Source organism: Columba livia, chromosome Z (genome assembly GCF_036013475.1).
Source record: "Columba livia isolate bColLiv1 breed racing homer chromosome Z, bColLiv1.pat.W.v2, whole genome shotgun sequence".
In the NCBI taxonomy this organism is placed as follows: Eukaryota; Metazoa; Chordata; class Aves; order Columbiformes; family Columbidae; genus Columba; species Columba livia.
This window is the reverse complement of record NC_088642.1, coordinates 24,242,808-24,265,527: the sequence shown is the minus strand read 5'-3', so window position 1 is coordinate 24,265,527 and position 22,720 is coordinate 24,242,808. Positions and strand designations below refer to the sequence as shown.

Sequence of the window (22,720 nt, the reverse complement as noted above, 5' to 3'; positions counted from 1 at the left end):
CACTTTTATATGAAGTATTCACGTGAATGGGATGTTATACTCTGTTGGTCAATTTCTTGGTCACCTGTTTCTCGTCGCCCCTCTCACGAGAGGTGCATCCGTGATTATCAATAACATCACATTCTATTGCTATGTTTACCGAAACATGTATCTGGTTTTCCAGGAAAATGCAGCTAATATGAAGGCTTTAGCTGACAGGCAAATTCACTAAAAGAGAAACTTGTTCTTAACAAAACCAGGACACCAGCTTAAAGCAGATATGTCCACCTCCATTCTTTTAACTAGTTAGCTGTGCAATTAGTCTTTTTCTAGTTTCTCAGTGTTGCCTGATTTATCTTGCTCCTTTGATAAGTCTATTCTGAACAGACGTATAGGAAGGGTCTGTGTTTTATTCTCCTTTGCAAATGATTGGGAACCATTAACACCCATTTACCATGGCTTTCTGTACAATAGTAATGAGGTTGCATTATTTGTAATGTTTTCTGAAAAGTCTTGAACAGTTGAAACTGGCTTGTTCAGTAAAATGGCAAGTGGAAGGCAGAAGGAAAAGGAGTATCTTAAATATACAATTGCTTAAGGGCTTCCTAGTGCTGGTGTTTTGGAAACATATTCTGCATTAGTCTCTCTCTGTCAAAAAAAAAATTGGTGAGAGTCCAAAACTCCAATCTTATGTTTTTGAAAAATATGCCCCTTTTAGACCATTTTATTTAATACAAAGTTTAAACATTTAGTAATAAAGTGTCTTCTTTTTTTTTTTTTTTCCACAGACACAGAAGTGCTTAAAGCCACAGTTTCACACTCAGTTTTCCACCACTGGACTTTTGCAGCTACCTCAGGAATAAAAATAACAAAAGAAACAGAAAAACATTGCAGGAGTAGGAATAGGATCATGAAGAGAAACCATCCATTTGAATGACCAGTTTTTGGAGGGCTCATGATAGGATGCCAGTAAGATATCTAGCACAACTAGAATACCAAACAGGAAATATAGGACAATGTTAAGTCAGGAAATTAGAATTATGCTTCCTGCAATAAATCAATCTGTGTTGCAGATAGAGATTTATTGATGGTTTTGGAGTTAGTATATATATGTAAGGTTCAGCACAAGGAGTGGAAGAAGGGACATGGAGCTGGGGATAGAAGGAGAAGGAGGAAGGTGTTAAAGTGTTTCAGTGAGAAAGTTAGAGTGACGTTCTGAATTTCAGGAGTCAGAGAAACAGACAGGACTGAGAACATCACAAAGGCCTTTCTCTAGGGTCAGTCCAGCAAACCCTCGATGACACTGTTGTAGATACACTCCATGGTGAGCAAAACATGGGTTAGTAAAAGCCCCTTACTGTGGCTAAGGGGGATAGTGGGCTCCATTATCAGCTTTTAGCTGTCTTGGATGTCCAAGACACTCAGGATGATTCCATAACTTTATTTCAATCAATCTGTTACAGCAGCACAGAAAATTCCAAGACACCAAGCAGTGTCAGGTAGGGTAAGATGCAGTGGAAATTTTCCATTCATGCAATCACAAAGGAGCAGGGATCAGATACTAGAACAGGTTTGCAATCTTTAGGCATTTAGGATTTTAGTATATCTAACAAAGGGTTGGTAACTCCACTAAAAGTACAGTTTTTTAATGGGAAGATTTGTCCCCTCCCTTTTATATCTGAACAGAAAAGTGATAAATCCTCTTTAGGTTTCCTTTGGCTGAGATGCTAACGTGGGACATTTCATCACATTTAAAGCAATTAACATGTGAAAACAAAGAATTACAGCAATTCCAAGTTTTAATACCCCAAAAATACAGTTTTTATCATGCTGCAAATATATAATGTAAAATAATGCAATTGCTTATACTGGACATACTGTGAATATTCATGATATAACTGTTTCTGCCAGAATTCTTTCTTAAATTATTACTTTGGAAAAAAAAAAAAAAAGGTTTTGTTTTTAAAGCTCCTCCTATACCAAGTTCTCTTGGAGTAATATCATAACCCATTTTTATAACAGAAATCTCTAGAGAAAACAAGAGGAAATTTCAAAAGCTCTTTGTTTCATCAGAGTTGGCTCATCATAAGCAATTGTCTCAAGTAGAATTAGTGAGTTATCTGAAGACCAGAACCTTAGTAAACAGGAAAAACTGATATAACAAATCTTATATTAAAATATCTTGTTTGCAGAACTATGAAGAACTATGACCTATTGCTAAACCTGGCATATCTTGTAGCCGCTGGATGATTACCTAGATGAGAACTCAGTCATTAACCTGATTTTTTCTGCACTTGATTTTTCATTCATTTATGCCAAAGTCCTGAATCTGAATGTAACTAAACACACAGGAATGCCTGGTAAGGAACAGATTAATCCTTTTTAACTCCTGCTTAATGCACTGCCCTAAGCTGTTACGACTGTGAAGGCAAATAAAACTGTCCCAACCAATATCAGATTCACCACAGTGTTCATCATTCCTGGCTGGTGACCTAGAGTGCTGTCAGCAAAATAATCACTCATTTGTCCAACCCCTTAATAAAGTTGGAGTTTTCAGTTAATATTCTCACATTATATTTGGCTTAAATGACAAAGAGAAGTATTGCTGTGTTGGCTGGCCTTGGTAGATGAGCAATATGAAGTTAGATCAGGAGTCCCTAAAGAGCAGAAGCAGGACCAACAAGAAATAGGAAGGGTATCATTTAGCTTTTTCAGAGAAGATTTTAACAGCCTAATTTTAAATGTGGTTGTGGGAACACACATTTGTTTCTGGAAAGGCTCTTCTGTGTAATTTACGAGCTACAGCTCCTCAGGGACTGAACACAGCCCATGGTGGATGAGCTGTACTTGCAGCATAAGTTGCTCCTCAGAGAAGACTTCAGAGCACCCCGTTCCCCTCAGGAAGTGGGGAGAAAAACACCAGGGCCATCTCCTCGGCTTTTTTTCTGAGCTACAGACCATTGCCAGTCATCAACCTCAGTGGTCACCCCGCTGAAGAGGCGTCTTTCTACCTGTTCTTTTTATCAGCAAGGATCAGGTGAGCAATTGCAGCCCTTCTTTTCTAACCTGTCTTGCCCAATCCACAATCCGTTTGTCTGATGTGGTCAGTGAAGTTGTCGAAACTATTATTATCTGCCTGGTCTCAAAGATAGACCTAGGCAGAAACAAGTGGCAGTATGGTGTTTTTTGTAAGAAGGCTGCTCTTATTTGCCGACCACTAGATGTGGAACCCTTTGCCAATATTAGGTTATCTGTTAAAAGGTTTTGAGAAACTGAAAATGAATATATAATGGTGTAGACAAATCTTTTGCACCTGGTCTGTTGTCTGATATATTTTGTCTCTCTGTATGTGTTCTACAGAACCACAGATTTACAGAATTATGGGAAATTAATATATTTTAGTGTCACAGTTCCATAATGTTTTTAAACATAATTTTTTAAAAAATATGTTTGTAAATATGCTACTGATTTATGTTATAAAATATGTAATATGCATTTTACAAAAGTATATAATAGATTCTAAAATTATAATGAAAATTATATATAGCATTGTTTGTTTGCTAATTATTTATTTAGAAGGTGAACAAATGTGTGCTGTTTCACAGCTAGGTATTTACAGGATGCCCTTCCAACACCACTATGAATTCCTACTTATAATCCTTCCTGGAAAAGTTTGTACTGGGTAGAACCTAATTTTTTATACTTTTCTACATTTATTCAGTGTCACTAAAAACAGGTATGTTAAAATATGCATTATTTGATTATTAAAATAATGTCTGTTAAAAATAAACATCCATTATAGTATTAATCAATTATACTCATTGTAGTTAAGAGCAGAAGTAGTTTTCCACCTTTTTGAACCAAAAATCTGTCTAACTTTTTTTATGTGAATTGTTTTTCACCACAGCATTGTTTGGCAACTAAGGACTGACTGGTAACTTACTATCTAGGTAAGTATCATGGTAACATTTTTAACAGTTCTAATTGTATTTATTACAATGAATATTTTAATTATTTATATTATTTTAATTATGAAACTACAGCTATTAAACCATTTCTGTGACCTTTAAATCTTTAGACAGATACTCCCAGCAGTCAGGATTTCACAATCACTTTGTTAGCTATCTAATAATTTCTTGCACAGCTAGATAATGCTGATTCAAGTTGTCGCATTGTTGGTTTTGAGCACTGTACCACAGTTTGGAGCCAAAGTTTCATATATGTTATTCCAGCAACAAAATTATAATTAGCTCTTTCCTGTATTGAGAACCCTGCTGAACATTAAGATTGATTCCTTTTCATTTGGATCTGGAAGTCTATTTCAGATACAGCTCCTTGGAAATTCTTAGAAAAAGTAAAGTCTAATTGTACTGTGATATTTGAGGTGATGAGCTGAGCAACCCAAATTTTCACCAGCTGCAGACAGTTGCCTCTGGAAGTTAATGGCTCAGAGAGAGATGTTCCAGGAAGGGGAAATGCTTTCATCCCTTATCAGAAATAAAACCTTCAACTGATGCAAGTTAAACAGTCCTTGTTTCCCAAGATGTGGCCAGAAGTGATGGGTGTGAACTGCTTCAGAACATAACATAGGCTTAAGACTTCCATTAGAAGAGGGATGTTTCTGAAAGGCATTTTTATTAGGCCTGATTTGGAGCTTTCTTTCAAAATACTTTTTTTCAAGCAGAAAATAATATTTTCATTTTAAAAAATCACAGTTCTCAAGATGAAAACAGTAAATTCTGACTTTGCAAATTGTTTTGGGCTGGATGTGGAAAGTGCTGGGAAATAAAGTCTTCCAGTAATGTGAGTCTGGAGACCCTTGAGCAAGACATGGCACTCAAGGTCCCATGTTCAGCCCCTGCACAGGGCAGAGCTTCCTGTTCTTCCTGCTGCCACTGAACTGACATTTCCAGGTTTCCTGATTCTGCTGCAGGGCACTAAGACATAAAATACAGACCAGTTTTATATTTAAATCTATTAAAAAAAAAAAAATCCTTTTCAGAGATAAGAAGAATTTTGGAGGGTTTTTTGTGACTTGGGACAAAAAATTTGACTGTTTCTCAATCCAGCTTTAATTTTAATTAGCATTAAAAGGAATAATCCTGTCTAGTAAAAATGTTGACTAACACTTGAAATTTATTCGTACAGCAATCATTGTCCCAGGGCTGACTATACTCTTAGAAAATTATTTGATTTTGTGCTATGCTTGCACAGCAAAAAAATATAAGCTGTGTTCTGCTGGTATTTGAAGAAAGGGACAAAGACCTATTTTTGTTAAAATGAAACTAGAAGCCAAGTCTGTATACAATAAATGTGTGTGGGATACTTGCTCTCAGGAAATTTTAGGCATGATTCATAGAACACAACTGAAACCTTTATTGTATGAACACAAGGAACCTGGGAGAAAAATGAATGAAGAGCTGCCAGTGTTGGACATGAAACCAGAGATGGCAAAAGTAACAAACAGCTACTGTACCTGAAGCATAGGTGTAGGATTTGGAGGAACAGATGAGCATAAGAATGAAAGTGCCAAACTGAACACTCATGATGACAGATACTATGAATAAGATCTAATATAAATAGAAGAAAATCTAAGTGAGTCAAAAAATCAGTCACTGGTGAAGAATTATGGTGCAAGTTTATTGGGATTAATGCTGGAAATCTCTGTAAATCCTTTAGATTAGGTTTGAATTAAAAAAAAAAAAAAACCTAGTAATTTCATTTGAAACAAATACTGCTGCAAATTTATGTTGTTATGGGAGACTATAACACTGGACACCCGGTCTATGAGAAACATATGGCTAGTTAGCTCTGGGTGGGGTAGCTCCCACCTGATGACTGAACCCATGAGAGGTGAGGGTCTTTTAGACTTTTTTTCGGTAAACAGTAAAATCCATCATAAAAGAGCTGGCCATGAAAACAAACAAACAAACAAACAAATAAACAAACAAAGTGATCATGAGTTGTTTTACTTTAAATGGAAGGACAAACAAAAGCAGCTCTGCAACACAGGCTCTTAATTTCAGAGGGGTGAACTAAGAAACTCCAGGAGCTAGTTAATGAAGCCAAGTGGACTAAAGAGATAAGGAACTATATAGGAAACCTGACATGTTTTTAGAACAAAAATGCAGCATTATTCATGGTTTACATTACCGATAGTTAGAACAATAAACGTAAAGGAAGTGGTGTTCAGATGTAATCCAGTGAACAGAGAGCTGTAAAAGGATACCTCCTCATGGAGAAGACGGGGGCAGGGGCGGGGGGAAAGATTGACTAAAATATGTTTAAAATTCAGAAATTGTAAGGATAAAGCAAGAAGTAACAAGATACTTATAGCATAAACCATAGGAAGTTCTCCAGGCACATAAATGAAAAGTAAATAAAAACAGAGGGGTAGAACTTCTATGACAAAAGATAGAAAAACAAAATAAATTTAAAGCATAAAATAAGTTATCTGTGTAACAGCTCCAAAACTAAACAGATATTTTCCCTCAGTTTCCAGCAAATTTTTAATGCTGAATACTAGAAAAAAATGCACAACCAAAATGGAGGAATGAAAATGAAAAGGATCACAACGCAATTAGACTCAAAAATTTCATTGAATTTAATATCTTGCTTAATGGGAACAGAGCAATCCACCTTGCAGAGTTCTAAAACAAATGTTTTTATTTAAAAAAATGCTGAGGCAAGATAAATGTTTAGTCCTCTAGGCATTAAAGCTCTTTCAAAAATATCAATACTTTGACTTATGTCCCTGCTTTGTACAAGCAAATTTAGAAGTTGGTTATATGAGTTTTTTAGAAGAGGTTCCCTGATCACTGAATTATGAGGTATTTTGGTTTGCTGTTAAAGGATAGTCCTAGTCCCTCATTTCCTCCTTGAGAGTCAGTAAGTGGCTTTGGAATGAATTTAGTTCCCATTTTAGAACACTTAGTGGAATTTGTTGAGTGTCAAATATTTTGAACAATAAGTGGTGGCAAGTGTTAAAAAACCTAGGCCTGAATGCTTTCCACTGTTGCTTGACAATGTCTATGTGGTTCTGACCATATGCTGACATCTACATTGTACTTACAAAGCTGGGAATAAATATTGGAAATCTCTGTGAATCATTTAGGTTAGATGAGATGTACTTATAAAATTGTAAATCTTGTAAATCTATAAATATGTAATCCTTACATGGTAATGGGTATTTGAAGGCACAGTGTTGATTGCTGTTGAATGATAAAATGAAATTCAGCTTGAAGGCTCCTAGTTATATATCAAAGGTCCTGCATCCATGAGTCACAATGTATGTTTGCATTATAAAAGCATCCAGTACTTCAGGTGTATTACAAAAATATTGCTTAATTAACTTTTTACCTATAGGTTTTATACAAATGCTCTGCCTTTCCACATTTCTCATAAAAATCGAAGACCAGCATGCATTTTGGCTCTGTGCTTTGGCTAATTTGACAGTAAGATTCTGTACCCATGCCTCATCTAGAACCTACCTACATGTCTAGGAATTTGACTGTAAAGGCCTAATATGATAAAAAGACACATGCACAATGATCAGGACATGATATAATGTGAACTGTTACAAAAAAAAAAAAATCTAAAACCAACCAAACCAAACCAAACCACTGGGAAAAAAATCTTTATATCTATGATTGTCCATTCTAAGATAGTACCACCAAGCTTCATTTTTCATTTTTTCCAATTCAGAAACCGTTGGTGTCTATTAAGGATACAGTGGTATCTTTGTAGTTGTTCTGATTCTCATTAGCTCTTTGCAGCACTCCACTGTCCAGGAACACTTGAAGGGATCAGAAGTGCACATTGCTGAATATCCAGACAGATTTGCGACACTGAATAATAAAGTTGCCATAGTTATTAGTTTCCGGTATTGCATTTACAATTGAATTGTTATGTATCTCTGGAACAGTGACTGTCAGTTTAAACATAAAATGTTATAGGTCTATAACTTTCGCAAAATCAGTGAAATCAGAATTCATATAATGAAATCCTTGTTGGAATTTTAATGTAAACTCAAAGGGGTTTTTTTGTCAGATTTAAAAGAACATCTCGCTCCTCAAGTAGTTCAGGAGCATGCATTGTAGAAAATAAAATGCTTTTCTACCTTCACTTAAAGAAATTGGTATGTTTAGTTTTCTACTTTCAAATATTTCAGTTTTTGTTACATCTGGAACCCAGCAAGATGAATCAATAGTATCAAAACTTCTCTCTGTGGCAACCCAGGGAGAACATGCCGTACCAGATGTTATTATGAACCAGCTGCAGAAGCAGACGAAATGCCTAGTTTGTCACAATTCACTGCAGTTGGTTATTTCATCTAGCAGGACTTATCAAGACATGCTTTGACAAGAGCTACTAAATGAGTAGCAGAAGTTGTTCATTCTAGTATTCTTTAACAAAGTTGGTATTTACATCCATCTGATGATTTAATGGTTTTAAGCCTCCAGCTTTTTCTTCCAGCTTTTTCTCTAAACTCCAGTTTCCCTGAACTAGGTAAGAGCTTCTGCTTTACATTACAGAATAAGACAGGTTCTGAACTCTTCTCATACCTGAAATCAAGTATTACAGTTAGACTACAATAAAGCAGGTGTCAAGGGCAGTAGAGAAAAATAGAGTAGAAAAAATAGAGAAAAAAATGCAAGGATTCTGTAAAAACATGTCACTTCAACTAAATATCTTTTCAGTGGATGCCCATGAATCCTTCTTTCTTGTCTCACAGTTGAATGCTGTGGTGCCTGTTATTATAATCGCTGTTAGGAAGACAATTCAGAAGCGAGAGTATTTGGGTATTTAAAATGGCAACTGGAAAACTTGAGCTGTAAAAAGTTGAACTAGCTACTTCTTAGAGACTGTTTGTTCTGTTCTGCTTATTATCCATGATGGCAGCAAACAAATTCCTGTCTACATTAATTCTGATGATGACTTCTCCTATGATTATGAAATCCAAGTATGTTTTCACCACACAACTGTCAGACTTAATTTGGTGTAGCTCTTTCTTTAAAAAAAAAAAAAAAAAAAAAAAAAAAGTTCTCCAGCTAGCTGGACACTAGCTGGACACTAGTTGTTTCAAATATACTTAGACCCCTATAAATCACCTCCTGCCATTTTTTATTGTTTTTGTTAGAGCATCATGAGCTCATAAATCAGTAGACTTTTCACATTTTTAGGATTATCTCCAGAAAATCTTTATAACCCTTAAGCTGACTCTCATGAGAGTGTTTGCCACACTTAAATGTCTTACGGGATAGTCTGCCTCCACACATTTAGATCACATGGCCAACCACTTCAAATGTACACTAGAGAAATCCCTGATGCATTTGTTCTTAGGAGAACTTCAGTGTCTGCTACCTCCTGCCACCAGAGGATTTCCATGGTCTTTGAGGTAACTTAAGGAGAAGTGAGAGTTTCTTAATGTGGCTGTGTGACAACACACTGGAGATGTTACAACATTGTCTTGCAGGACTTAAGTTTTGTTCTCAGTTTGATGCCTCCTCTCCTCACAGTCTCATCCAGAGTCTTCCAAAACTCTTAAAGCCTTTGATAATCTGTGGTTTATTTCATCATGTGGGCGTGCATCTTATAAATGGTGCTTCTTAGTGAATGACTTAATCCAGTGCAGACAGCAAACGCCTAATGGTGATGTTTTGATAAGTGTTTTTTATCTTTTTTAAAATGAAGGGTAGAAACAAAGACATCACAAGTCCTATGGACCTTACAGCTACCAATAGCACATTTTGTTTCAAGAGAGTGCTAGGATCACCTGCCTTATTTTTATGTGGAACCAATGGATCGCGCAAGGAGGAACCTAACACTGAGCTCATGACACAGTGTTGTTAGTAAGACAAGAAAGGTCTTCAGAGAGACAGAAGATTTCATTAAAGATTCTGGGCTGAAATATCTTGCTAGAAAAGGAGACTAGGTGAAGACAAAGTGCAATTATTTCCCCATTTGGGGGAAAAGACTGGGTAAATGAAAGGCAATTCATAACATAGGAAGAAAGGTAAGATAAAGGAAAATAGTTAAATCAAGATGAAAAATTGCCCTCCTTAAATATTTATGACTTAGATTGATAAGATTCTAATTCCTAACGGACAACTTGGAGACTAACGAGCTTTTAATTGTCCTTGATGCAATTAAGGGTGATGGTCTTTTGCTAAATCCTGAGTTTCAGCCATAGTTTATGCAAGTCGTTCACATTACTCAACCTATAATGATGTACTTGGCTTCATTGTTTGTGGTCTGGTTCTCATTTGTCTGGCATTACATTCTAGGATTGCAATGACTCATATTTCCTTCATTTTTACAACAAAAAGCACTAGCATGTATTGCATGAGGCATCTCAAATGTAGTCAATCGTTTGTGGCCTTCTTGTGCAGGCTTCTCAAGCAGGTGTATCCAGACATACACTTCTGCATTCAGAGGATAAACAGGAGCTCCCTGCTATAACGTCACTATAGTGACTCCTTTGCTATATAAAGAAAGACAGAATTATATTTGAAGTTTTTAATGTAATTTGATTTTTTTCAGTCCAGGATGTTCCTGAGAAGTTATTTGATGATAGTCCTTTATTTTTAACAAAGATTGAGATTTATTTCTTTCTTCTTAGAACTTTTTTTTTTTTTAAAGGCATGGAGGATAAACCTGTAGTCAAACTATACTATGTAGATGAAGACAAAAATTGCATATAATCTACTTGGCAGTGCCTACAGCAAACTTTGCTTAACATTTATTCAGACAAAGCACTGCTAAAGTTGATAAGTTTTTTACCTGAAGTAGGACGGCAAGAGTTGACCACTGTGGTGTTACAGTATGTTTTTGCTTATGAAAGAACAACTGCTATAAATTTTAATTGTCTTTAGGTCAATTAGTATTTTTGCTGTAAGCCATAAAAAGGAGGCTCCAAATGTTGATGTTAATAAAATGAAATGGATTCAAGAATTTTAATAGACTTTGGGATATTACTTTTATGTTTATTCTGACAGCAAAAACAATAGTGTAAACTTCAGGATACGCTAACCAAAGAATGTACTCAGACTCCCTTGACAGTCTATACTTCAACAGGAAGAAAAAAATACTAGAGAAAAAAGAGATGAACTGTAAGCAAGTACAGAGTTTTTTGAAAAATAGAATGATCACTTTTTCTGCTGGGCCTGAGATAAGACAGAATTCAAAGGGACCTTGAATTTAATTCCTACGCTCTAAGTTCCTATGGACATTCCTTTAGGTGGGTCATTCCAAATAGGTAGGCAGTGGCGAAGAGGGTAGAAGAGGACATCAAAAAGACCTAACAGAGATTCTTTGAGAGAAGAAGGCATGTTCCTCTGCTTTGGATGGAGAATATTCATCCCTGGATGATAATACTAAGTAGGACTTAGCTAGTAGGCTGAGCTCAGAGGTACTGCATAATGATTACAGAGGCAGAGGACTCTGAATTTGACTGACACTGTGAGAAGCAAGCTAGTGAAGCATGAGAAATCACATTTTGGCAACAAACATTTTCTGTGCGCTTGTAAAGACTCAGTCACATAATAGTTTTAGTTCTACAAGTAATTAAACTAGAAAATGTAACTATTCTCAATTATGTTTAGCTAGAATCTCAAAATCAAATTGAATCGGGAAAACAACAACAACAAAAAGAGATGTCCTTGAGATCCTGAGCTACAGACTGCAGCAGCTAGATGTGGGACACCAAAATTTTGTGGTCAGGGTCAGCAAAAACTGATCCTCTGTGTATAAATAAAGGGACAAACCTACACAAAATAGTCACCAGGAGGTTTTGAATAAAGACTATGCTGAAATAGCTCTATCTTAGTTATATATGGATAGATTTATTGTTGACAACGGGAATTCAAAAAAGTCTGTAAGATGATCTAATGATCATTCTGTCAACAAAAAAGATAGTCCTAGACATTTTTGCTTTCTCTGATCATTGCCATGGTTTTAATAGAAGTTGTGTATTTCTTCAAATATCAAAACATGTTCTATCTTCCTGCAGTGGCCAACAAATTAACTAGGATCAGAAGTCCTCCCGACTGTGGAGAAAGCTTGAGTGTATGCCTGCAAGCTGTTGCTGGTTTATTCTGTTCTTTTTTTATTTTCTTTTTCTGTGGTACCCTCAGCACTGACCCTTGAAAACCAGGCACAAAAACCCAATTTGTTTTTCTTTTCTACAAAGAAATGGCCAATAATAAAGATAAATACAGAAGACTGGATAGCCATTGACCTGATTCTTTGTAGCAGTTCACAATAATCTTATGTAAAATTCAATTGTTTCCTGGAGTTTGACTGTATGTCATTATTTATGCATTTCCTGGGCTCCTAGTTCAAATTCACTCAATCAACCCCCTGAGTAACAACAAGGATTCCAGATCTGTTTCTCCAGGGCACATTGCTCTAAAACCAGGATATGCTTTCTGAGCAATTACTCTAGAAGCACACCAAAAGAAACTTTACATCCTGACATTTGAATTTATAACATAGATGATCCCAATATTTCAATAAGCAATGCAGAGTGATGCTGGTGAAAACAATCTGATTTTAAACTGTTAAGTACAATTAATCTGTAGCCAGTAGAAAGGCTTCCCCTTCCCTTTTCAAGGTCACTTCAGCTGGCTTCAGCTTAGACATCATGACTGTTATTTTCCCATTAGGACAATGAGTCAGGTCTACATTCCTCATTCCATTATGCAATTCACCTTGCCATGCTTTCTACATTTGAAACTGTCCTAAAAATCTAAAATATGATAGTCATGTTACATAGATGTTTTATTTTCAGAATAGCATTAACAGGAACATTAGAGTTTCAGAAGAGTGATAAAAGCAAAAACACAGATTACATAATGTAGTTTAAAGAATCTGCAAAGAATTAGTTGGAACTGTAAATACACTCAGATGGACCGTAATAATTTTGAATCAGAAGGAGATCACTAAGATTCACATTTCATACAGGCGAAACTCTACTTTCCCAACTCAAATGAGTGCCCCACAGGAGTCAGTGAACCAAGAGAGGAGTAATTTTGTTTATGCAGAGCTTACAGAGAAGATTAATATCTTCTATCTGCATATTCCATGCTCTTTTTTCTTAGGACAGACATGAAAGCTATTCTTCCAACAACAATTATTTAGAAACCTATCTCAAGCTGCCTCCTTCTTGAACTGACTGATTTGCAGTATCGGGGCCAAGAATGGTGAAAATTGAATAGAAAGAACCATCAGTAATCCAAAGCAGAACTGTAGGATTAGAAAACTAAGGCAGCTTCATCCTAGGACATCCAGCACCTCCAAAGCAAAGACGTTTGTGCAAAGACCAGTTCCAAAGGCAATGTCATCACATGGTCATAAACAGCTTTCTAGATTTCTGCAGCTCTCCACTCTACTATGTGCAAAGTTCACACTGAAAAGGTACAACACATTTCTGGCTTACACCTTGGAAAAGATCAGGGCTCCAGTGGGTTTAACTGCATCTAAACTTCACATAATGTGAGGTTTCCACTCATGGCTGATGTGTCCCACAGGAGAGGAAGCCATTGTAAGATTCAGATGTGAATCCCAACTTTGATCTTAAACTATGGAATTTGAAAAAAAACAAGTTTACTAATTAAGTATACTTTACGTTCCATTCTCATAACTTTGAGGAGGCTTCATATTACACAGAATTATAACTAGCAGCAGCTTATGGACATTTTTTCCAAGCTGTATCATTTTTCAAGTTTTCTCTTTCTCTGTAATACAAGATAAATACATGCAATTTTAAATATATCATATAACTCTAAGGATTTTTCAGCTAGTACCACAAAGAACAATTTGTAAGATTAAAAATTAGTCTAAATTCTGAGTCTAGGAAGATCATTTAAAAGAAACATCCTTTTTACCCTATTCTTTAAAATAGTCAAAATAATTGTTGAAATAAAATACTTATTAAAATTTAGTGTATTAAATATAAAATATACAAGTGCCAATAAACACCAGTAATATAGAATGCCTCCAAAACAAAGTAACACTCTCCATGTTGAAACTCCTTTACAGAATAATAAAGATTAGAAGAGCTACAAAAATAACCTGCTGTTGTCTCTTCATGTTATATTTACTAGCACAACCTGAATGGCTCTTCAGAAATAAGGAAAAACTGGGTGTCACGGAGATGCACCAGGACCAATTGAAGCAAAGGATAAGCTCAGATAAACTATATTTTGTGACAATGCCAAAACTGGACAACAGAAAACAACAAAAAGAGAAGCAATGCAAAATCAATCAAAACTGCAATAACATTTAACCTACTACAAGTTCATTGTACCTGTCAGGGTATTATTACTGCATCTAGACACACAAGAATGATTATCCAACAGGGAAACTCTTTCAAGTGTGCCTGGAAGACATGATCGCTAACTCAAAGGAGATGAGGGCTCTCTCAAGGATATATCCAGAAGAAATAATCACTCACCAGGGAGGGCACTGAATCCCAGGAAGTTTCCTTAGATGGTATCCCACTCTAAGGGGAGAGGTACCCATCACAGACACACTACTCTGAAAAGACTGACTCAAACGTGACCTCTGGCATTTATAACCTGGTTGGATCGGAGGTGTGGTCATATATTGCCACAATCCAGAAGCTTCTCTGGGCTCTGTTGACTGAAGGGTCCCACCTCTCTCACTTGTCTGCCCAAGGGGTGTACATGACTGAAGTCACTGTACCCAGGTTGGATACATGATGGTCAGCACCCAGCCAAAGTGCATATATGACAACAGCCATGGTAGGGCACATGATGTGCAAAAAGAATGGCATGAAAGAGCCAGTGGCTGCCATGTTGGAAGCTCTGATCTTTATCAGGGTGAGTGCACCTGCCACACTGGGACACTCAGGGGTGGGACAGGGCGCAAGTGGTTTTCCTCACGAACAGACATCAGAGTCCATCTCTCAGTCCTACAGATTTTGAAGTGTTAATGGAATGGTCAAGGCCACCCTTACAGCTCTACTCCTTGGCTGGAGGTTTCTGACCACCTCCCGCAGTACCTTCATACTTGAAAGCCCCTCGTTTACAAGAGCATCTATTGTAACACAGAGGAGATATAGAACAGTAATATCCCTTAGTCTAGTCCCAGATACTGACAAAAATGATATACCCTGTTCTTTTTGGGTGAAGCTTCAGATAATACATAAAGAAACCTTCATGATGCCCTAAGCAGAGAAAAAAAAAAAAAATCACCACTGATGTGAAAAAATGTCTCTTCCTGTGTCATGTCTCCTCCACACACAGAACTATCATAGCCCAGTTACAAAGCAAAGATGAAGAAGGATGATCTCTGAATATACTACACCCATGTAAGAAAGGGAATACTGAAATAGCAAATACATAGTTTTCCCAAAGAAACACACCTCAAAATTGAGTCTCTTTCTGTCAATATAGAGTTTGCAGCAAGAAATGCAAATATAAAAATATTCTGATGCTTAAAAGTTTTTAGTAGGCATACTGGTCTTCTTTTTCCCCTGTGTTTTTCTCAAGAGAGAGAGATTCTTAGTGAAAAGAAGCACTGCATTATGAAAAATTAACTGAAGAGGTTTGCCTAAAATAAAGTAGTAGCACAAAGCTGAGCAATCATACGCATGAATGCTCACAAAACAGTTCAGTCTTTCCAAGGCTAAGTTATTAGAGCCTCACTAAAAGAAAAAAAAAAAAAAAAAAAAAAACAGCATCAAAAGCAGAAGATTAAATTTGTTCACAAAGCTCTTGGAATGATTCTAGCTGGAATCCAAATCTCTAAGCTTTTGGCCCAGAAGAGAGAACACCAGTAAACCCATGCTAGCTTTCACAGCAGTTTGCTTGTACAGTCTGACTAGAGTTTAGCTTGTAGGATCCAAACACAGTTGAGCAACATTTGATTATGATTATTTTATTTGATTTTCTGAAGTATTTGCACAATATTCTTTTTACTTTGAAGATACCTCACTTCAAGCTGTTCAGCTTTTATCCAACAAAGTCAAACACAATTTCTTTTTATGAAACACTGTAAATATAGAAAGCTGTAAATTAAGTTGCTTTGGAACAGAGAAAGCAATTTTAAGAAATGTCAGGTGGTATATCTAGCTTTGAAATCACTCTCCACAGGAAGAAACAGGACTTTCCCTATGTTCCTGCCACAATTGGAAGCAAAAAACCTAATTCAATTTCAAGCCAGAGAAAAATAATATCACTATGCATTTGCATTATAGCACATTCCAGTAGACAGAAGAGATACTGAGGAAAAGTTGAATTGTTTATATGATCACAAAACTTAGGTATTAGCTTAAGTATTAGCAGTACACTCAAATTTTTTTAAGTTATGAACCAGTTACTGTAGTACTTAGAATATATGCTTTAACTGTACCTCTCCCTAAAATAATCACTTACAAGCTTGTACTACCAGTTACACACCACAGTGTTTTCTGAACTATCTTAATAAAACTAAATAATTAAACAATTATCCAAGAAAACACATATATTACAATACTGATATGAATGGGCCTGTTAATGATACAAGCAATTCTTGCTTTTAGTGTGCCTTTCATACATAGAACCATCCAATCATTTCACTCTAGACAGACCGGAAAGGTATCCCTCTGTGTAGGCTGGTAACCATTCAAACCTTACCGTGAGCAAAGGTTATGGAGCACAGGTTTCCAAACCGGCTTGCTAAGCAGAGTTTGAATAGTTCCCCAAACAATGGTGATGGGTTACCTGAGTTGAAGCACAACTACATAAGCAGTTCCACCTTATCCCTACTGGATATCACTGTTACCCCAGGGAGATTATCACAGCTCCAAGCCTGACAGTGTTCAAGAAGAGACTGGACAATGACCTCAGACACATGGTGTGAACTGTGGGGTTGTCCTGTGAAGGGACAGGAGCTGGACTCAATGATCCTTGTGGGTCCCTTCCAACTCAGGACATTCTATGATTCTATGATTCTACTGTGCCCCTGCTGTGTGCTGCTGCAGAGGTCATCTTTCGGCAATCTGTGTGATTTGCAGCTTTTGATGCAAGAATACAACCAGCACTGGAACCTGCTGTTTAGGGTCAGCACATGGGAGCAGGGCCAAGGCAAGGCAGCTTGCTCAGAGGAGGGAGAAGAAATATTCTATTTGGCCTTACGGTTACAATAGCCTTGGCAAGGCAGCTGGGTCTGAATGTGAATTGGCAATGAGAAGGCAGGACCTTTGTGGTGGGGTGCGGACTTAAGGGGTTTGCAGGAGAAAGATGGCAAGAAGGGGAGAGAGATGCTAGGCTTCCATTTCATACACACAACCTGCAAAAAACAGGAGCAACCAGATTTTGAAAAAGCCGTCTGGTAAAATTAAAAATAGAAGGCAAATTTGGGGATATATGTAAAATGTTATTTGCTCAGAACAAGAATGAAACAGTCCTATAACGTGCTGGTCAAGTGGGTAAACTTCTGAAAGGTCAGAGCCCTAGAAATCACATAATCTTATTTCCACGAAATATGCAAAGTAATTTTTATTCTACATTAGTCTTTACAGGCTATGTATGTGCAGGTACTTGTATAGTGAATTGTCTAAAAATTCTGTGAAAGTGATTTCTGAAAAATGCAACTGTATCGGCCCTAATGTGTTTGATTCCACTGTCTACTTAGTAGAAATATTCCTGTGGGTTTACACTGCCTTCTGGTTATCACTGGCGTTCATTGTGTTTTTGATCCTTCTCAAATGCATTTTTTTGGGCAATATAAAACAGCTAGTCATGCTTTGTAGAATAATAACATATCTAAGAAATGTACACATAGGCCCCCATTAACCTGGTGCTCAAAATAGTATTGATGTTCAAATTAAACGGCTGTTGAGACCAAGTCAGTGATGATACAGCTAGAGCATTTTACTGCCTGAGCAGTATGTATATAACCTCAGAAGTTATCTCCTAGTACAATTACGAGTCCTCATGATCAATACATTTGCATAATGACACTGGAAGACTCTAACTATCTCATACTATAGAGCTTGCTTGTTGAAATTAAATTATTCATTAGGACATTACAAATAAGCATCCTGCTAGCACAAGCCTATTTTAATCTGCTTCTACATAATATGAACAGAAAAAAGACACACTACAAAAGGTGACAGTGTGAAAAATGGTAGATTTTAATACCTGAACTTCTGATTACAGCCCCTTTTGTACAACTCTTCCCTTTTATCTAGATAAAAATATCTATAGGACTTTTCTTTTTGTCCAAACTCTTGAAATTCAAATAGTGTGTCTCCTGACTAGGTTTTGTTAGTTTTCTGCTAAATTTCTGGCAGACTGTTGCTTGTTCTTTGAGGTTATCAGCAACTTTTAGCCAGAGCTGTCAGCTACAAGGAGATCTCTCAAGTCCTGAGCAATTTCTCTTCCACAGGCCATCTCCTATTAGGCATAAAACATGCTGAGACAGTTCCAAATTCTCTCTTTGTCTTTCTGAGATGTTTCTTAAATCTCTGCACCAGGTCCTCAACAAAGGAATGACCTCTTGTTTTTGGAATCAACAAGAATAAACTGTTTAGTTTCTTAATTACTGAGCAAGGCTCTCTCCAAAAGGGACTAAGTTTGGAATTGTTTTCCTGGCTACTTTTCCTAATCAAGAGCCAAGCATTTTCTGCTCCCTGGATGGGCACATAATTCTTTTCGTTTCTTTTAGGCTTCTACTGTATCTACTTGCAGCTCAGAACTGCCTCATATTCAGGAATATTGTATTGAGGGCAGAGATAAAACAACACTGCAACAACAGCTACCTAGAGAGGACTCTGATAACTATCAATGCCTTTTGCTAAGCCATAGGAAATCAAAAGTGCAAAAATAAGCTCTGGGAAAGCACTGGATAATAAACCACTAGCAAAGATAACAAATGTTATTTTTATACTCTAGAATTTATAGTCTTCACCAAGACTTTAGCATTTAATTTGTAGCCTCCAAACTCCACACCAATCAAGCTCAATTTATTCAAGTGCAAATCCCACAGCAACTTTTAGCATTGCATAAAAGTAATTTCCCATACAGAAGCCACAAGTGACTAGGATCAATTTAGAAATTTAAATACAATCTAGTTCATAAAAATCCTTTCTTCACCAATTCAAATCCTTTTTGCTGGTCCTCTGTCAAAAGTCACTCAGTCATTTGGTACTACAATGGCATTGCCCATTCATCCAAATCATATACAAATATTCTGGACTTTCAAACTGGTTCCATTTCTTCCAGTCTGGGTTAGTTCTGTAATTGGAGTTGCAGTAGAACAGATGACATTACCTTAAACTTATTTTCTCTTCCTGTGTGTTAAAGTGTGAACTCTAAAATGGAAACATGCATTTGGATAGCATTAGTTCCTGCCAAATAGCTCTCCTGTATTCAATATAAACGACTGAAATAACCTAAGTACTTGAAAACATCTTCCTTTCTCAAAAACTTTGGTTCACTTACTTCTCACCAGAAAATCCAAAAAGCATTCCATGGTGAGTTTTACCTCACTTTACTTATAGCCAGAAATAAAATATATTACATATTTTACTCCCAAAGTTTTCATGGTCTGATATAGGAGAAAACTGTTAACTTTCTTGAACTACCCGTGCATTAGGGATCAGGGTCAACACATGACCTCCAGTTTCTGTCATACTTTTAGAATTATTACTTTAAAGGGCATCTAATAAGCTTGTTATTTAATTTCTTTCATTGTTAGGTGATACACCATAAAATCCTCCAGAGCGTCTTTCTATCAATAATGCATTCCATTTTAAGCTTGTCCTAGTAATGCACCAGATCAAATCTCCAAAGTTTTTTGTTATTTTGGAAAATATAATAGTGTATACTGAGAACTGTAGCTAAAATTACTGCTTCCTGCTTTTTCAGTTCTCTCTTCCAAGGCATCCTCTAGAGCCCTGTCTCATGGTGGCTTCACAGCTCTTATTCTCCTGCCATTAATTTTGCAGCATAAGCTGCAATTAACTCAGTATCCTTGGTCTGGTTTCTACCTGACTGATTCTTGGTCAGCCTCAGTATAGTCAACCTTACATCACTCAGGAGTGAGGCTCTCCTCTACAGATTTTCATTTCAAATGCCAGTGCATCCACTGCCACAGTCCAATGCCAGTTTTACCCATTTGAATTTCTACTTAATTTACTTTAGTTTGAGAAATCTCAGGTGGAGTTGGCCTTTTCCATATGCTGTCCCACTGACCTTAGATTGTCATTTTACCATGATTAAGCAGTATTCTGTATGTGTAATTGCTGCAGATATCACCCCTGACTTGTTCACGTCATCCTTCCTCCCCTAGACCATATTTTCTTTTATGACACACCATCCTATAAGCTACCGAGCTGCCAGGCAGAGGAGAAAAAATGAGTCAACATAAGTATTTCACATATATGTTGAGCTTCCAGAAGGCTACAACATCATGAAAGAGCATCCCACATTATAATATTTATGGACACCATTGATTAACCCAAAACTAGACAGGACAGACATATTGCGATTACATTAAAGCAACCACAAGATAAATCTAAAACCAAGTGCCTAACTAGGTAATTTCACAACATTGCTTTTATTTGGTCTAGTCAAATCTGAAACAGTATCAGCCAAGAGTGGGTGGACAAGAAGAAATTTAGATCCCTTTCTTAAAATTGAAAATTTTGCTAATTTCTCTTCTAGTAAGCTTTCATGCTTAGAGAAATCAAATTCTTAGAAACTGAAAGAAAAATCTTGTTCCAGTACTCCATTGGCACACTGTTTTCAGAAAGGTCCTGAAAATATATGTGTCAAGCACTTGCTTTAGGTAGGCTAGAGCCAATGAGTGTCTTCTATCAAAGGAAGACATTTTGACTGTTGGAAACAAAAGCATTTTGAATGTCCTAAGAGATCTGCAGGAAGTTTGTTGGTTTGGTTTGGTTTGGTTTGGTTTTCCAAGAAAATGAAATGCTTTTGCGAAAACATCCTGTATTTTCAAATTTAAATTTCTGTGAAAAACAAATATGACCACTTGCTCACTTTTGGCTGGACACGTGATGATATATAATTAACCTATTTCTGAAGGCTTCTGATCTCACTGTGTTGCCCTCTTGATTATCAAAAATTCGCAAACATCCATTAAGTAATAAAACTAGGCAAAATTTAAAAACACATTTCTTTACAAAAAAAAGTAGAAATATAAACAGGATAATTTTGGATTCTCAAGCATGAAGAAAGCAAGACTTTTACTAGACATTGCCATGCAAGAAGAAAAACCTCAAATTTGCTCTGAAGCAATTAAAAGGATCATACTTAAGAAAACTATACACTCACTCTGTTTAATGTATGAAGTCATCATTTATTCAGAAACAGAAGCAAAGTAATCCCATGTCAGAAAGTTTAATCTCTTCATTATTTGCTACTGTTGTCTTCTCTTCATTGAGGCACTAGCAAGGTATTTTATCATGCTCGGTAGCTGTATTATAGGTGCATCCAGTATTACAACTGCAATTCAAGTTCTAGAGTGCTATTGCTGCACAAACTTTAACAAAAATACAGTTCTTACAGTTTCATAATTTGGATGAGATCCTAAGAATACAATTCCCATTTAATTCAATGGTAAGCACATAACTAAAACCCTGTGCAAGGCATTGAACATTTAGCACAGTATTCACTAAGTAGATCCAGATGATGGGCCAAATCCAGCTCTGATGTAGGTGGGCAAAATGCCATTGAAATCATTTGTGTTGCAACACTAGGGCTGAATTTGACCTTATATTTTTTGAACATGATGCCAAATGACTGCAAAAACAATGTAGTTTTTACTCAAGTGCAAATGAATGTGGTGGTTTCATCCTATCCCCTGGAGGACATGTATTCAGAGCACAAAAGCATCACACAGTTTGGCACAGCTTGTAACTGCTTTTCCACAAAGATCCAGGACTAGAGTGTTCAGGGCGTTGCAGGTCATGAGCGAAGGAGGCGAAGAGGGATAGCTGCATGGACATGGCTGCACACTGTTTGCCTCTTGCTAACCTCTTGCCAGCACTCATTTCCTCATTTTCATCATTCACTTTAATGTTTAAGGAACAAAACCAGCAATTTTAATTATTTTGAAGTTTCAGTGGATGTGCATTGTTCCTCCCCAGGGCCTACTGAAAGGCAACTCTATAACTTTGTATTTATGCTGATAGAAGTACAAGCTGAATTTGTCTTAGTATGACTATTAACACTTGGCCTGTGTAATGTTTTACCTTCAAAGATGTCAAGAATCTTTCTGAAAGCAAATTTATAGAAGGCAGCGATAAATTGGACCAGCATTTATAATACATGTACTTGTTAGCCGTTCATATTTTCATGTTTAGACTTTGGCTTCCAAAATTAGTAAGCATAAGGAAATGTTATTTGCATCCTTGAGAACTATACTCAACCTATGCCTTCAGGGACCTCATTCAGAATATACATCCAAGACTTTGAGTTCTCTGTCGAGTCAGTAGCAATATGTTTAATTAGCACAAATAAGCACAAGACATGTAACAATAGAAAGGGAAAAAAAAAAAAAAAAAAAAGAAAATCTGGATAGCCTGCATAAAGGCTCCCTGGATCATGGCATTCAGCAACTAGGTAGCAGAAATGTAGAAAAGAAGGGCTCAAAATTCTGACTTAAACTTGTGCCTTCTCACTTCTCTGTGAGGGTGTTGAGTAAATTTAGCACCAACGTCTCTGACTGCTGCTTTTCCTATTTACCTTTTCTGTCTTGAGGGTGATAA

General features: G+C 36.6%; 1 protein-coding gene across 1 annotated transcript in view; it reads left to right on the top strand.

Moving 5' to 3' along the window:
• Window positions 1-2,597: 2,597 nt before the first annotated feature.
• FGF10 (fibroblast growth factor 10) overlaps window positions 2,598-22,720 on the top strand; it is a 116,277-nt gene continuing 96,154 nt past the window's right edge. The window contains exons 1-2 of the mRNA XM_065045172.1: window positions 2,598-3,016; window positions 3,887-3,929. The gene's annotated coding sequence lies outside the window, so the exon portion shown is untranslated. The remainder of the gene's footprint in view (window positions 3,017-3,886; window positions 3,930-22,720) is intronic.